Source organism: Mixophyes fleayi, chromosome 1 (assembly GCF_038048845.1).
Source record: "Mixophyes fleayi isolate aMixFle1 chromosome 1, aMixFle1.hap1, whole genome shotgun sequence".
Taxonomy (NCBI): Eukaryota; Metazoa; Chordata; class Amphibia; order Anura; family Limnodynastidae; genus Mixophyes; species Mixophyes fleayi.
In genome coordinates this window covers 241,526,602-241,541,310 of record NC_134402.1, presented here as the reverse complement: position 1 = coordinate 241,541,310, position 14,709 = coordinate 241,526,602, and the positions used below count along the sequence as shown (strand labels likewise).

The following is a 14,709-nucleotide window of genomic DNA, read 5'->3' as shown; positions in this document are numbered from 1 at the left end:
ATGGTTCCTACCTGCTCCGTGCCTGGCTCTGTGTGACCTGTCCTGCAGAGTAAGCAGTCTCACGAGATTAGGCTCCGCTGGCTGCAGTGAGAGAGAGCCTGGCAGCTGATTTGCTGCAGTAAGAGAGAGCCTGGCAGCTGATTTGCTGCAGTAAGAGAGAGCCTGGCAGCTGATTTGCTGTCAGATTGTCTGTTTTGGAACACACACAGTTGGGGAAACCCCTTTTGTGTCTGGAACAGCCTCAATGAGACTATGCAGCAGAGCTTCCTCCAGCAATGCCTTATAAAAAATAAATACATCATTTATTGACTTCAACAAAAAAAAAAACATGCTGGAGGTGAGGATTCGAGCAGAAGGGAGTTTATGGGCAACTAGAAACCCCCCCTAAATGCGCCCCTGTTAAACCTTTTTCCCACTCTGGAGAACTGGAATAAGTCCTAACTAAAGATAATCAGTAGTGTCCAAACAGATCTCTATGTGTTTCCCCCTTTGAAGACTTCATCAGAGAGATAGGAGCCCAATTTCCTTGCATTTGATTTACAGTATATACTTCATAGTATGTATTTGCATATGCGTCCACTGGGGACGTTTGAAAATACACATGCTCCAAATGTACAACTCAATAATCACAATTAAAACCATACTTGCCAACTCTCCCGGAATGTCCGAGAGATTCCCGCATTTCGCGTGAGTCTCACGGACTCCCGGGAGAGTGTGGCAATCTCCCGGATCTGCCCACTTCTTAGTGAATTGCAGCGTTGGGCCCCGCCCCCGCTGTCAAATGACGCGGTTTGCGTCATTATGTCACATTGGGGCCAAAATGATGCGATTTTTAGGGCCCCGCCCCCTGCACTCCCACCTTCCCTGGCAGGCTCCTGGATCATACTTGCCATAAGTTGGCAAGTATGGTTAAAACATGTCAATATGAATAAAGTTTTAAATAGTTAGAGCATGTGTAGAATCATGCCAATAAATATATTTGTAGGCAATCGATATCATTCAAACCGTGTAGCTGTTCTTTCTGATCTCGCACGTGTGTACTCTTTTACGTATAGGCTAGCTATTTTAGTGAGTATCAGCTGACTACACAGTCAGTATGGAAGCCATATTTGGATGGATATACCATTGGTCATTGCACATGCGCAGTTCGCTATTTGAAGGTTTATTAAGAGTAATAAAAACTTGATAACAGTACTGTAATAAAAAAAATATTTGTCAGGCGCCATCCCCGCAAATTCCCTAGGTCGAGGGGACGGTCACCTGTCTTTCCCCACTGTACACGTCCCAGTGCGGGGCAGCGGGACACTCTTACAGCCCTGTGGACAATGGAGATCGCATCCATGCTCTTCTGTTTGCTTCCTGTCGGTGGTCAGCTGTGTTCTCAAATGTAAGGAACACTCTGGCATAATTAGGGTGCCAGAGTATTGGTTCATTCCAGCTTCAGCACTTTCTGTGATTCTCCTGTCTCTCAGTGTTTGCTGACTTTTGGCTTGTTCCTTGGCTTATTCTCCCGGACTTTGATACTGCACAACCCATTTGGTTTGACCTTCTGCTTGTTCCTGATGTTTTGATTATCCCTGCGTACTGTGCTACTGTTTGGCTTTGACCCAGATCATTTGACCATTCCTGTTCTACATCCCACTGCGCTTCTGACTAACTTGGAGATCCGCGACCTGCACAACCCACGCAGCAAAGTCTATACCTCCTTGTGGGGGTCCCTGGTGAAGACTGGGGGTACGTTAGACTCCACACCTTTCTGTTTAGGTGCCTAAATACCAGCCAGTGGCTCATATGGTGTTACAACTGTGACAATGTTAAGGTAAAATAATTTTTAAAAAAAATTAAATACAAATAATACAGAAAGTACGGAGCAAGATACTGCAGAATGTAGTAAAACTAAATTTAAACAAACTACATTTGAGTCATTCTTGAAGGTCATATTCTATTTTCTTACAGGTATGCAATAGATCTGTGTACATTTGCGGAGCAAGATGGCAGCGTTTGTGGAATAATAAAAGTTTGCATCGGTTCAATGAGAGAACATTCCATAAGGGTGTATTAGGCACACTGATGAGCAGTGCAAAAATAAGATGCAGATAAGATAAAAGACTGAAGAGAGTACATTTTTAGAGGTGTTCCTTTGTTTTGACATATAGCAATTTTTACTTTGCAAAATCTTGAATTTTGTATCAACTCTGAGCTGGCAGATATCAAGTCTTGTCCTGTGCTTTTAATGGGTTGCATTTTACATCTTGAAGTTGCACTTCAAGCGGGAAGCACTATGTCCAAGTCAAATTGAAAAACCCAGAAATCACCAGAAGGTGGTGCTCTTGCATAGGTGAACTAAAATAAATTAAAATGCCTTTATATTATATTGCATAGGAGAGATTTATAAACATGCAAGAACAAGTACAGTTACCAAAATCAGTTGGTACTTAACAATGGTATATTGCAGTGTACAAATCCAGTCCTATGGTTTTTTAAGTTAAAATAAAAAAGTTGGAGGACATGTTTTTATAGGTCTACGCATAAACAAGTGCAAAACCCATATTTAGCAAGTTCAAGGTCCATCTGCACAGTGAATGTGTTTAATTAACCTTTTAAAAGTGATATATACAGGCACATGTTTTGCAAACGCATACCTCCCAATCAGGGACAGGGGGGCATCTGCCCACTGGGCGGTCCCATAGTGGGCTCCCTTGGGCTGGGTCACAGGGCCACCTGCATTTTTTCCCTTTAAAATGTTCCTAAAATGCTGCTCTTGAGTCTTGCCACACTGTCCCCCCCCCCTCTGCATCACACTATTCCCCGCCCCTGCATCACAGCCCCCCCCCTGCAGGACACTCTTGCTCTGCCTCCATCACAGTGTCCCCCTGCTTCACACAGCCCCCCTCCTGCTTCACATTATTTTCCCTCCATCAGTGTCCCCCTGCTTCACACAGCTCCGCCCTCTCCTGCTTCACACACTTTTTTCTACATTAGTGTTTCTCTGCTTCACACAGCCCCCTCCTGCTTCACATTCTTTTCCCTCTATCAGTGTGCCCCTGCTTCATACAGTCACCCTGCTGCTTCCCACAGACACCCTCCATCAGTGTCCCCCTTCTTCACACAGCCCCCCTCCATCAGTGCCCCCTACTTCACTCAGCCCCCTTCTGCTTCACACAGCCCCCCTCCATCAGTGTCCTGCTACTTCACACAGCCCCCTCCTGCTTCACACAGCCCCCATCCATCAGTGTCCCGCTACTTCACACAGCCCCCTCCTACTTCACACAGCCCTCATCCATCAGTGTCCCCTTTCTGCTTCACACAGCCCCCCTCCATCAGTGTCCTCCTACTTCACACAGCCCCCTCCTGCTTCACACAGCCCCCATCCATCAGTGTCCCGCAGCTTCACACAGCCCCCTCCTGCTTCACACAGCCCCCCTCCATCAGTGTCCCCCTACTTCACACAGCCCCCCTCCATCAGTGCCCCCTACTTCACACAACCCCCTCCATCAGTGCCCCCTACTTCACTCAGCCCCCTTCTGCTTCACACAGCCCCCATCCATCAGTGTCCCGCTACTTCTCACAGCCCCCCTCCATCAGTGTCCCGCTACTTCACACAGCCCCCTCCTGCTTCACACAGCCCCCATCCATCAGTGTCCCTTTCCTGCTTCACACAGCCCCCTCCATCAGTGTCCCCCTACTTCACACAGCCCCCTCCTGCTTCACACAGTCCCCATCCATCAGTGTCCCGCTACTTCACACAGCCCCCTCCTGCTTCACACAGCCCCCCTCCATCAGTGTCCCCCTACTTCACACAGCCCCCTCCTGCTTCACACAGCCCCCATCCATCAGTGTCCCCCTCCTGCTTCACAAAGCCCCCATCCAATTAGTGTCCCTCTACTTCACACAGCCCCTCCTCCCACTTCACATAGCCCCTCCCCCGCACACAGCTGCTCCTCTCTGCTGGGCTCCTCACTGACTGTCGGGATGTGATGATGACATCACGCCCGACAAGCAGTGAGAGGGGAGGAGAAGGGGGAGGAGGATGAAAGGCAAATGAAAGTGAGAAGGGTCGACTAGGCAGTCTTTATTGTGCGGAGTGGGGGGCGCGATCACTCGCCCCACCCTCCGTGGATCTGAAGCTGTGCAGTACACGGGGAGCTTTGGAAGTTAAGCTCAGCTGCTGCTGCACATCATTAATGACTCAATTGTGGTTGGCGCATCACACTGGGTGATAGGACAGACTGTCCAAGCGAGCAACACAACTGTAGGGTGAACCACACTCCTCACAAAATACAGACACAAACAATTCAATTGGTGCTCAACCCAAAAAGACAGCATAAACAAGAGAGAAATAAATAATGGAATATAGTAACATTCATGCATATAAAGTTCAGATAAATCTATTACAAATGGCGAATAAATGTATCCAAAGTGGGTGGTAACTGTAGTCTTAATGTATAGATAAACCGGTAGTCTCAACGCAGCGTTCTGACACTAATAATCACTTTGGTGATCCAATTACCTTATATGAAGAATAATATGCGTGGTAACTGGTATCTCTAGACGGGAGTGTTGTAGATCCCGATAGTTCTATTGTCAATAATCCACTTGCTTCCTCACTTCTCAGCTGACTGTCCGTTTATTTCTCTCTTTTCTATGCTGTCTTTTTGGGTTGAGCACCAATTGAATTGATTGCGCCGCACATCATTACTCAATAGTGCCAGACACCCGTGGCGCACCCAAAGAGGTCATGACCTGCATGAAAGAGTGAGGCTGTGTGGTCTAGGTCAAGTGAGGCATGATATTGACTAATCCTGTGCAAGTGCTAATTTGTCCCAATTGTCCATTCAGAAAATTAAAATGATTTCACTCAAGTGAAAGCATCAACATAAAGTATGGTTTACTGTCTCATTTGAACTACCCTAATCATTAATTTGAAATGTATGCATCCCTGGTCATCTTGACTTGTAAAATGAAACATTTTTGTGGATCTGGTGCATAGTTGTTTGCATCATTAGGCTTCTTCTGCAGCTGTGAAGAATGCCCCCCTAATCAAATGGTTCACTAATCATCACTGACATACACTGCTGGGCCCACAATTGAAACATTTTATTATGCAATTTTATGTGCAATTCTATACAAAATAGGTCTAGAGTCTGCAAAAATAAACTTGTTCTACATATGTTGGGCATAATAAGATGTGAGCTTGTGGTTAACTTTTATTTTTTTATTTCCTTATCTTTAACAGGTATTTCTATTTAAAAAATAAATTTAATACAGTTAATATTAGCCCAAAAAACTGTAGGCTTTTTATTACTGTTTTACATATAATATGTAATAAAGCTAATATTTGTCCCCCAAAATAGGTTATTTATTTTTTGTGTTTCTTTGCCTACCCGCTTCTGTTGGTCTGATTACCAGTTTTCCCGATTTGTGTTAATTCATAATGTTTCAAGTCAAGGGAGTGCAGCCTGTATTAACATTGCAGCTTGTCTGCAATGATAGTGGCAGTATATCAACCTTCCCTTCATGCACTGCCTTCACCAAGGTGCCTGTAGACTTGTTGGACCAACTAGACTTTGACTCCTGCCTTAACAGGAGAAGTTGCAGAGAATATAATACAGAATGTAATTTGAAGTAGGGGGTGCTAGGCTACAATCCTAAGACTACATGGCAGTGTCTGGTACTCAGAACAACCAAACAAAACAGTATTATTCCTCTGGTAAAATAGGTGTAGAGTCGGCAAAATAGTTTTGTGATGTCACATTGATACTTGCTGGATTTTTGCACTTACTTGGGTAGCCCACCAACAGGTAGGATATTGTTTTTACCCTGTATTGTGTCAGGCTGTTAGTGTTACGAGCCTTGGTGGTGGCCCAAACTGCCGCAACTCACTGTGTACTCCTGGGCTGTGTCTCGGCCATCGCCATGACAATCGAAACTCACTTTTGCTTTGTTCCAGCCGTCACCTAGGCAATGGATGAGACGCTCTGATAGCTAGTGCCACGTTCCGGACGCACGTGCCCTTTATCTATTAATTAACAGCCTACTGGACTGATTTTACCTCCTGTGTATCCTCTTCTCTGATTGGGTCTCCTAGGTATTTAAGGCAAGGAGGACTTAGCCTCCCTGTCGGTTATAGCGTTTTTCCTGTGAGATTGCTGACCTGCTCTGCTCTGTGTTCTGTGAACTCTCTTTGATTGATCTCCTGTTATGACCCCTGGCTTATTATTTGGACTCTGCTTCATTCTGATAGCCCTGATGTCACACGGTGCTCATTTGGCTTCCATAATCGAAGACTAAGACACTCACCTGTGCCTCATTAAACAGACTTCAACCCTTAGTGTTGATCTGCCATGTGCAGACTGAGTACCTGTTTGTCTCTGGCAAGATTCCTATTGGATCCTGGTTCTGGCTCTAAACTTGAAAAGGCACTTCCTCCCTTTCCTCTGGACCTGTTGATCAAGTTACCTCTCTGATTAGATTCCTACCTATTCCGTGAGCCTCCACCTGGATCGTCAGTGCCTCTGCTGTGTTGATGTTCCACAGGCTATACTGCTCAAGCTGCATCTGTCTCCGCTGTGTTGCTGTTCCACGGGCTATACCACTCAAGCTGTACCTGCCTCCGCTGTGTTGCTGTTCCACGAGCTATACAGCTCAAGCTGCACCTGCCTCTGTTGTATTGCTGTTCCACGGGCTGGATCGCTTAAACTACACTTGTCTTCATTGTGCTGCTACTACACGGGCCGTGCTGCTCTAGTACATCTGACCCTTCTGTGTTACCGCTCCACGGACTGCACCACTCAAGTTCATCTACTCCGCATTTGTCTCTGTGGCTCAGTGGCATTACAGGTCATTTCATCTAAGCTGCTTGTTCCTATCTACTCCTGCTGGCTGAACTGTTCCTATTTCATCTATGCATATAATGGCATAACGGGGTATTCCACTCTGGCTGCTGTGATTACCTTGCTGGCTGGACTGTTACTTGTACCTCCTGTATTGTGCTGCCTTATTGTGGTCTCATATACCTGCTGCATTACCATCTCCACTCTTGCTGGACTGTTCATGATATTGCTATATTTGAATACACTGATTATACCGCTAATTGTATTCATTCATATTATATTGCCGGTGGCACTGCTCACCCTGTTCCTACGTTCCTTGTGTCAATATACTAAGACTGTTCTGTTTATCATCCAGTCATCATTAAACCACTGATTGTACTTTTCATCCTGCATCTGTTTTCTATCCGCTGTCTGGGTGTAGAACTTACAACATCACCAGTATGCCTACTTTACACCAGTCACTGCCACTCCCCTGGGACCCTGCCCAACACTCCTGGTATGGACCGCGACCTGCGGGCGAACTCCGCTAAATCCAAGTCACCTTGCGGTGACCACTGGTGAAAACCATTTGCCCATTAGACTCCGCGTATCACACCCGACACCCAGCAGACTTACCTGGCTCCGGCGCTCCGCTCTGTCCTGGGCGCCGCCATCTTGGATTCTGCATGCGCAGACCTGACGGCTTCTTTAAAACTTCTATTCTCCTCTCATTGGTGGATTCTAATGGCGCTTAGTTTAAAAGGCACTTCCTCCTTACCTACAGTGCCTGTTCTTTGAGTTACCTCCTGGTGATAGAAGTGGCTTCCTGTTAGCTTCCAGCTATTCTCTTCCATCCTAGTCTGCAGAGCTGACGCTCATCTCTGGACATCATCTCTACATTTGACTACAGAGCTGACGCTCATTCTACTGAACTTTTTACCACATAGTGGTCTGCAGAGCTAACGCTCATTCTACTGGACTCTCCGCCACATAGTGGCCTGCAGAGCTGACGCTCATCTCCGGACATCGTCCCTACGTTTGTCTACAGAGCTGACGCTCATTCTACTGAACACCACATAGGGGTCTGCAGAGTTACACCGAACTGCATCATCTTCTTTGCCTTTACTTATTATATTTACCACTCTTACTACGGTACATCTGCCGAGTCTCTTCGTAAGAACCGTGACACCGCGCCCTGCTAGGAGTAACATCTGTTGGGCCGGTCTAAGAGTCCAGAATACCAAACCGTGACACCTGACCTTCGGATCTGTACCTTGGATTTTCCTGCTCGCTGACAGCCCTGACCCCTTTGCCTATTTCTGACCTCTCTATCCATTGCAGACCCCTGATATCGACCTGCCACTGACTGTGGCGAATACTACCCTCCTGTGTAACGCCTCCTATTCCCTTGCTGCGGTATTGCTCATAAGCTTACACTACACTAGAGGTAAGACTTGGGGGCATCTGAGTACCTATGAGCGCGACAAGCTCTACGGGAAAGGCAGCTTCTATAAGCAAAGACCTCTATCATTAGTTCTGCAAGCTTAGGACAATAGCTGCTAGCCATAACAATTAGTGAGCCAGCTTAGTTGGTTTACTTTTGCCAACAAATTTTGGCTGTGTTGAGGGCTTTGATAGGAGTACTCAACATGTCAGCAGACTCATCATAGGTATAAGTCACGGCGATAAGGGGTGTGGTTGCCCTACTGATCCATCGCTAAGTTAGTAATCGGAACTTGGACAAGTATATATATCCTGGCTAAGAAGTGTTTGGGGTTTTTCTGCATGATTAGAGAAGCTGCTTTGCTCAGTGGCCTAGAACCGAGAAGCTGTGCAATAGGAACACAGTAAATCCTGGAAGCGTTAGTGGCAGTTCCCCAGGTTCTTTATGCTCAGTCTTGGACCTTAACTGAGAGACAAAGGGGTGGCCTGAGTTCCATTACATATGGGAGTATATGTATTAGGCAACGGTTCCAAAAGATTGGCGATTCTCATTTGTTTGCTGTCATCTTCTTAAAACGCCAATTTTATTAAACACGAAACCTGATGGACTTTGTCTTTAATACAATTTCTATTTTAAAAAATGACGGTAAACGCTTGTCGGAACCGCCGCTTACTAAATCTACCCCCTAAAGTCGATTCATTGACAGCACACTTACTTGAAAAACAGAAAGCAACTTATATTCCAGTTGTTCTGTACTGTTTTCCTGAAGTGATTATATTGCTTACACCAGCATATATACAATTCTTTTTTATTTTAACCTCATATGTTTGACTTAGTATGCATATTATTAATGGTTTGGTGCTCACATTTTATAAATATTTATATATTTTGCTTCCAATTTCAGTACTGCTAACAGTGACGACTTTTTGAAACATACATGGCTGAGGACTTTGTTATTTTAGTAGTTAATGAATTGTAAATAATCATTTACTTTGCAGTCTTGGTTTAATGTGTGACTTTTTAGTTACACATTGCCACTTCCCCACTTTACAGGAGTTTCAATATTTTGACCATCTTATATATGAACTATGCACCTAGTTTTAGTTCCACAAACTGATGATTTTTTGAATTGTTATATAAATAAAATTAATCTTAGTAATATATAAAAAAGACATATTATTGAGTACAGCTATTTTACTGGATAGCCAGGAGTACAGCCTGTAGTGACATCACAGCTCTGTGTAGTAACAGAAAATCCCGTCTTCCGTCATGCAGCAGCACTAAAATGTAATTGTCTGCCCCCTGTGACACTGCTGACTTACTCCTCAAAACCTCATCAGCTCAATCTTTGACCAAGTGAACCACATCTCTCCCCCTTTTTCTTCTTCTTCCCCCTTCCAACTTTCCCCATAATTTAAGTGTATAAATTATTTACCTGTATGATTTTTCACTTTCTCTTATTTGCTCATATTTCATTGCAATTGTATTTATTATTTTTGTTTGTTCAATACTATGTGCACTGTTATATTGTTGTATATTGAATGTTTCTTATAAAGAGATTATTAAAATAAATAAAATAAGAGTGAGTAAAGCTACAATAATGTTTTTCTCCTAAATATTAAGAACTAAATGGGATTAAAATACAGAAATAGAACACTTCTGCAGATTGTTGTCATGACCGAGTGTAGGATGGTACACTTGCCGGAGTTAGCACTACTGAACTTGGAGGCGGGAGTCTAACATGCCCCTGGTCTTCTCCAGGGATCCCGCAATGACGTTTGGTCTTAGCTGCAAGGGGCGCGCAAGTCGCAGTTCTCCAAGACAGTAGTGTAGGTGAATAGTCAGACGAATCAGGGACAGTACCAGCCAAAGGATGCAGAACCAAATCAGAATCAGCGGATAGTCCGTCAGGCCAGGGTCAAACCAGTGAGCAGAATAGAGCCAAATCAGAATCCAAAAGCGAAGTCAGACAATGCAGGGTCAAACCAGGAATGAGAAGGAACAGGAGCAATCGAGGAGAAGTGGTACAGCAAGCCGGGTCAGAACCAAATGGAGCAGGGATACAGAGGAAGCTCTGGAGTAGGGGAGACCTAATACTATAGCACCCTAATGATGCCAGAGCAAGTGTAAATAGTGGCAGGCAGAGGCTGACTGGGTGTCCCCCGGCTGTAAGTGATGTACTGACCGTCAACAGCTGCTCCAGAGCATTCCTCGCTGCCTAGCAACAGGGGCGCGAGGAGACTGTCGGGCGCATGCACCCCAGAAGAGAAGCCATCCAGGGGAGCCGCATTCCGAATCTAAGCAACGAGACGGTCCCAGATGGAAGAGGCAGGCGGCCATCCCCGAGCAGAGAGCGAACTGCGGGGATGGTACCTGACAATTGTATTGTCTGTATGTCAGGGAAAGGCAGAATTAGGGAAAGTCACTCCTGGATGTAAATCATAGTCTGTTCAGATATAGTTCAAAATTCTTATACCTGCCACATCTTTTCCCTGACATATCACAAAGACGTAATTTCCTATTCAATAAATAGATCATAATTTCCCACATAGTTGCATATTAAATATGACATTATTATGCTCCATATCAGGAAGGCACATGATTATTAGGGATGTGCACCGGCGACTTTTGAGGTCTCGTGTTTTGTGTTTTGGATCCGGATTTTCGTTATTTTTGAGGTTCGGATTTGTCTCGCAAAACACTTGACGAAAGGTCTCGGTTCGGATTTAAGGTATTGGATTCGGATTTTTTTTGAAAAAAACATAAAAAGTTTAAAAATCAAGTTTTTGGGCTTATTTTCACTCCTAGGCTATTATTAACCTCAATAACATTCAATAACAAGCATTTCCACTAATTTACAGTGTATTCTGAACACCTCACAATATAGTTATTAGTCCAAAACGTTGCAACAAGGTATCTTTCTGGACTGCGTAGAGGAGTGGGTCACCACACTATATATTAAAAACCCTGAACTTTTATGATTCGCACCAATAATTGTACCTGGACTGCGTAGAGGAGTGGGTCACCACAATATCTTAAAAACCCTGAACTTTTATGATTCGCACCAATAATTGTACCTGGACTGCGTAGAGGAGTGGGTCACCACAATATCTTAAAAACCCTGAACTTTTATGATTCGCACCAATAATTGTACCTGGACTGCGTAGAGGAGTGGGTCACCACAATATCTTAAAAACCCTGAACTTTTATGATTCGCACCAATAATTGTACCTGGACTGCGTAGAGGAGTGGGTCACCACAATATCTTAAAAACCCTGAACTTTTATGATTCGCACCAATAATTGTACCTGGACTGCGTAGAGGAGTGGGTCACCACAATATCTATTAAAAACCCTGAACTTTTATGATTCGCACCAATAAATGTACCTGGACTGCGTAGAGGAGTGGGTCACCACAATATATATTAAAAACCCTGAACTTTTATGAATCGCACCAATAAATGTACCTGGACTGCGTAGAGGAGTGGGTCACCACAATATATATTAAAAACCCTGAACTTTTATGAATCGCACCAATAAATGTACCTGGACTGCGTAGAGGAGTGGGTCACCACAATATCTATTAAAAACCCTGAACTTTTATGATTCGCACCAATAAATGTACCTGGACTGCGTAGAGGAGTGGGTCACCACAATATCTATTAAAAACCCTGAACTTTTATGATTCGCACCAATAAATGTACCTGGACTGCGTAGAGGAGTGGGTCACCACAATATATCTTAAAAACCCTGAACTTTTATGATTCGCACCAATAAATGTATCTGGACTGCGTAGAGGAGTGGGTCACCACAATATCTATTAAAAACCCTGAACTTTTATGATTCGCATCAATAAATGTACCTGGACTGCGTAGAGGAGTGGGTCACCACAATATATCTTAAAAACCCTGAACTTTTATGATTCGCACCAATAAATGTATCTGGACTGCGTAGAGGAGTGGGTCACCACAATATCTATTAAAAACCCTGAACTTTTATGATTCGCACCAATAAATGTATCTGGACTGCGTAGAGGAGTGGGCACTGGGCACCACAATAAAATATATAAAAAACCTTCAACAGATCTGCATTACACTACACATACGGCTGCTCCTCCATCCTCTCCATCATATACATGTTGGAGTTTTAGCGTGTGACAACCTCTTGTTTTTGATAATGTCAGTGCATTTGGAATATTTTTCAATTTGCCCCACACCACTGAATGTACTTTATCTATGATACGCAATACGCATCTATCTATCTTGACTGCGTAGTGTGGTGGCCCCGGTACACAATTTGGTACCGAGGCCACAATATAATTTAAAAACCCTCCACGTGTCGGAATTCCACCAAACAAGTATCTGGACTGCATAGTGGGGTGGCCCCGGTACCCAATTTGATACCGGGGCCACAATACCTCCTCCAAACATGCTCCAGACAATTCGTCATTGACAGACCCCAGACAGACAGGGTCGTAGTGTTATTGTTTGACTTTGTAAACCCAAAAAAATGTCCCTGTTGCACATAGTCGTGCAATGAAGACTGACTTTTTCATTTAAAGGCACGATCTTTAAAGTGTAGTGTTTGTAAGTCTAAGTCATATTATACTTTTGGTAAAATTGGTTTTTTTTGTTCCTCTTTATGGTAATTAATTAGTAATAGAATTAAAGTAGGAAATAGAATTAAATAGAATTAAAGTAGGAAATAGAGTGGTATAGAGTTGTAGTGTGGTATAGATAGAGTGGTCCACACAATATAATAATAAAACCCTCAACTGGTCTGAATTCCACCAAACAAGTATCTTGACTGCGTAGTGTGGTGGCCCCGGTACACAATTTGGTACCGAGGCCACAATATAATTTAAAAACCCTCCACGTGTCGGAATTCCACCAAACAAGTATCTGGACTGCATAGTGGGGTGGCCCCGGTACCCAATTTGATACCGGGGCCACATTACCTCCTCCAATTTCCAAGTGTAGTGTTTATAACATCTTAACACTACACTAATTCTAGCACGTCAAAACCTCTTGTTTTAAATAATGACAGGGCATTTAACTTTTGATTTAATTTATTGAATTTGTTGGCATTTTCTTTTACTTTTTGAACATGGCAAACGACTGTTGAATGGTCACATAATGCCAAAAAAAAAGTTGCAAGATGGAATTGTCCTTGGGCCCTCCCACCCACCCTTATGTTGTTGAAATAGGACATGCACACTTTAACAAACCAATCATTTCAGCGACAGGGCCTACCAAACAACTGTGGCTGAAATGATTGGTTTGTTTGGGCCCCCACACCAATAAAACAATTCATCTCTCCCTGTACAAACTAAACAGGCTCTACTGAGGAAAGATGTCGTCCTTATCCTCAACCTCTGATTCCTCTCCCCCTACAGTGTGTACTTCCTCCTCCTCACACATTATCAATTCGTCCCCGCTGGACTCCACAACCACAGTCCCTCTGTACTGTCTGGAGGGCAGTGCTGTACTTCATTGAGGAATTGATTATTCATTTTTATAAACATCATTTTTTCAACGTTGTGAGGAAGCAACCTCCTTCGCCGCTCACTGACCAGGTTCCCCGCTGCACTAAAAACTCTTTCCGAGTACACACTGGAGGGGGGACAACTCAGTTAAAAAATAGAGCCAGTTTGTACAGGGGCTTCCAAACTGCCTTTTGGAGTTCTACCACGTCACTACCTCTAGTTAATTTAGATTGCAAGGCTTGTAAATATAAATACTTTGAAGATAAAAAAAAGCAGGCTGCACAGACTGTGGAGCTAGAAAGTGAAATTAAATGGACCACGTTACTTTGGTGGCTATCTATGCCCCCCCCCCCCCCGCCCTACACTTGTAGTTGAATATAAATAAAGCAGCCTGCATAGACTGTAGAACTAGCAATTCAAATATACAAAGAAATGGACAAAGGCAGTTTGGTATCTGTCTGCATCAGATCCCCTCTCCACTAGGAGTAAAACAGAAAACTTTTCAGCCGTTATATAATCTAGAATATAAATAGAAATTGAGAAATGCAATTTGGTATCTGTCTGCATCATAATCATCAACATCCTCCTCAGCGCCAGCTACATCAATATCCTCCTCCCAGTGCACAACATTCACACCTTCATTAGCCAAATCTGTAACTGGACTGTGGGTGATCCTTCCAGCATATGCAGAGGGCGTGCTGCAAATGCTGGATGGAGTCACCTCTTCCCGTACAGTGATGGGAAGGTCAGGGTTCACAACCAACAACACCCTTGGACTCGCCTTGGGGATTTGTGATGTCATCTGTTTAGAAGGCAGAGTTCTTTGCTGTTTTGTTGTTGTTGCTGACAGCATAACTCTCTTAAATTTTTTGTAGGGGGGGGGAGGAGGGCTTTGATCCTTGGGTGAAGTTGGACCACTAGTCATGAACACGGGACATGGCCTAAGCCGTTCCTTGCCACTACTTGTCG

At 44.1% G+C, this 14,709-nt stretch overlaps 1 protein-coding gene across 2 annotated transcripts in view; it reads right to left on the bottom strand.

The window, feature by feature from the left end:
* LOC142152151 (solute carrier family 46 member 2-like) overlaps positions 1 to 107 on the bottom strand; it is a 30,145-nt gene extending 30,038 nt beyond the window's left edge. For both annotated transcript variants that reach the window (XM_075208480.1, XM_075208489.1), the window contains exon 1: positions 12 to 107. The gene's annotated coding sequence lies outside the window, so the exon portion shown is untranslated. The remainder of the gene's footprint in view (positions 1 to 11) is intronic.
* Between the last annotated feature and the right edge of the window lie 14,602 nt (positions 108 to 14,709).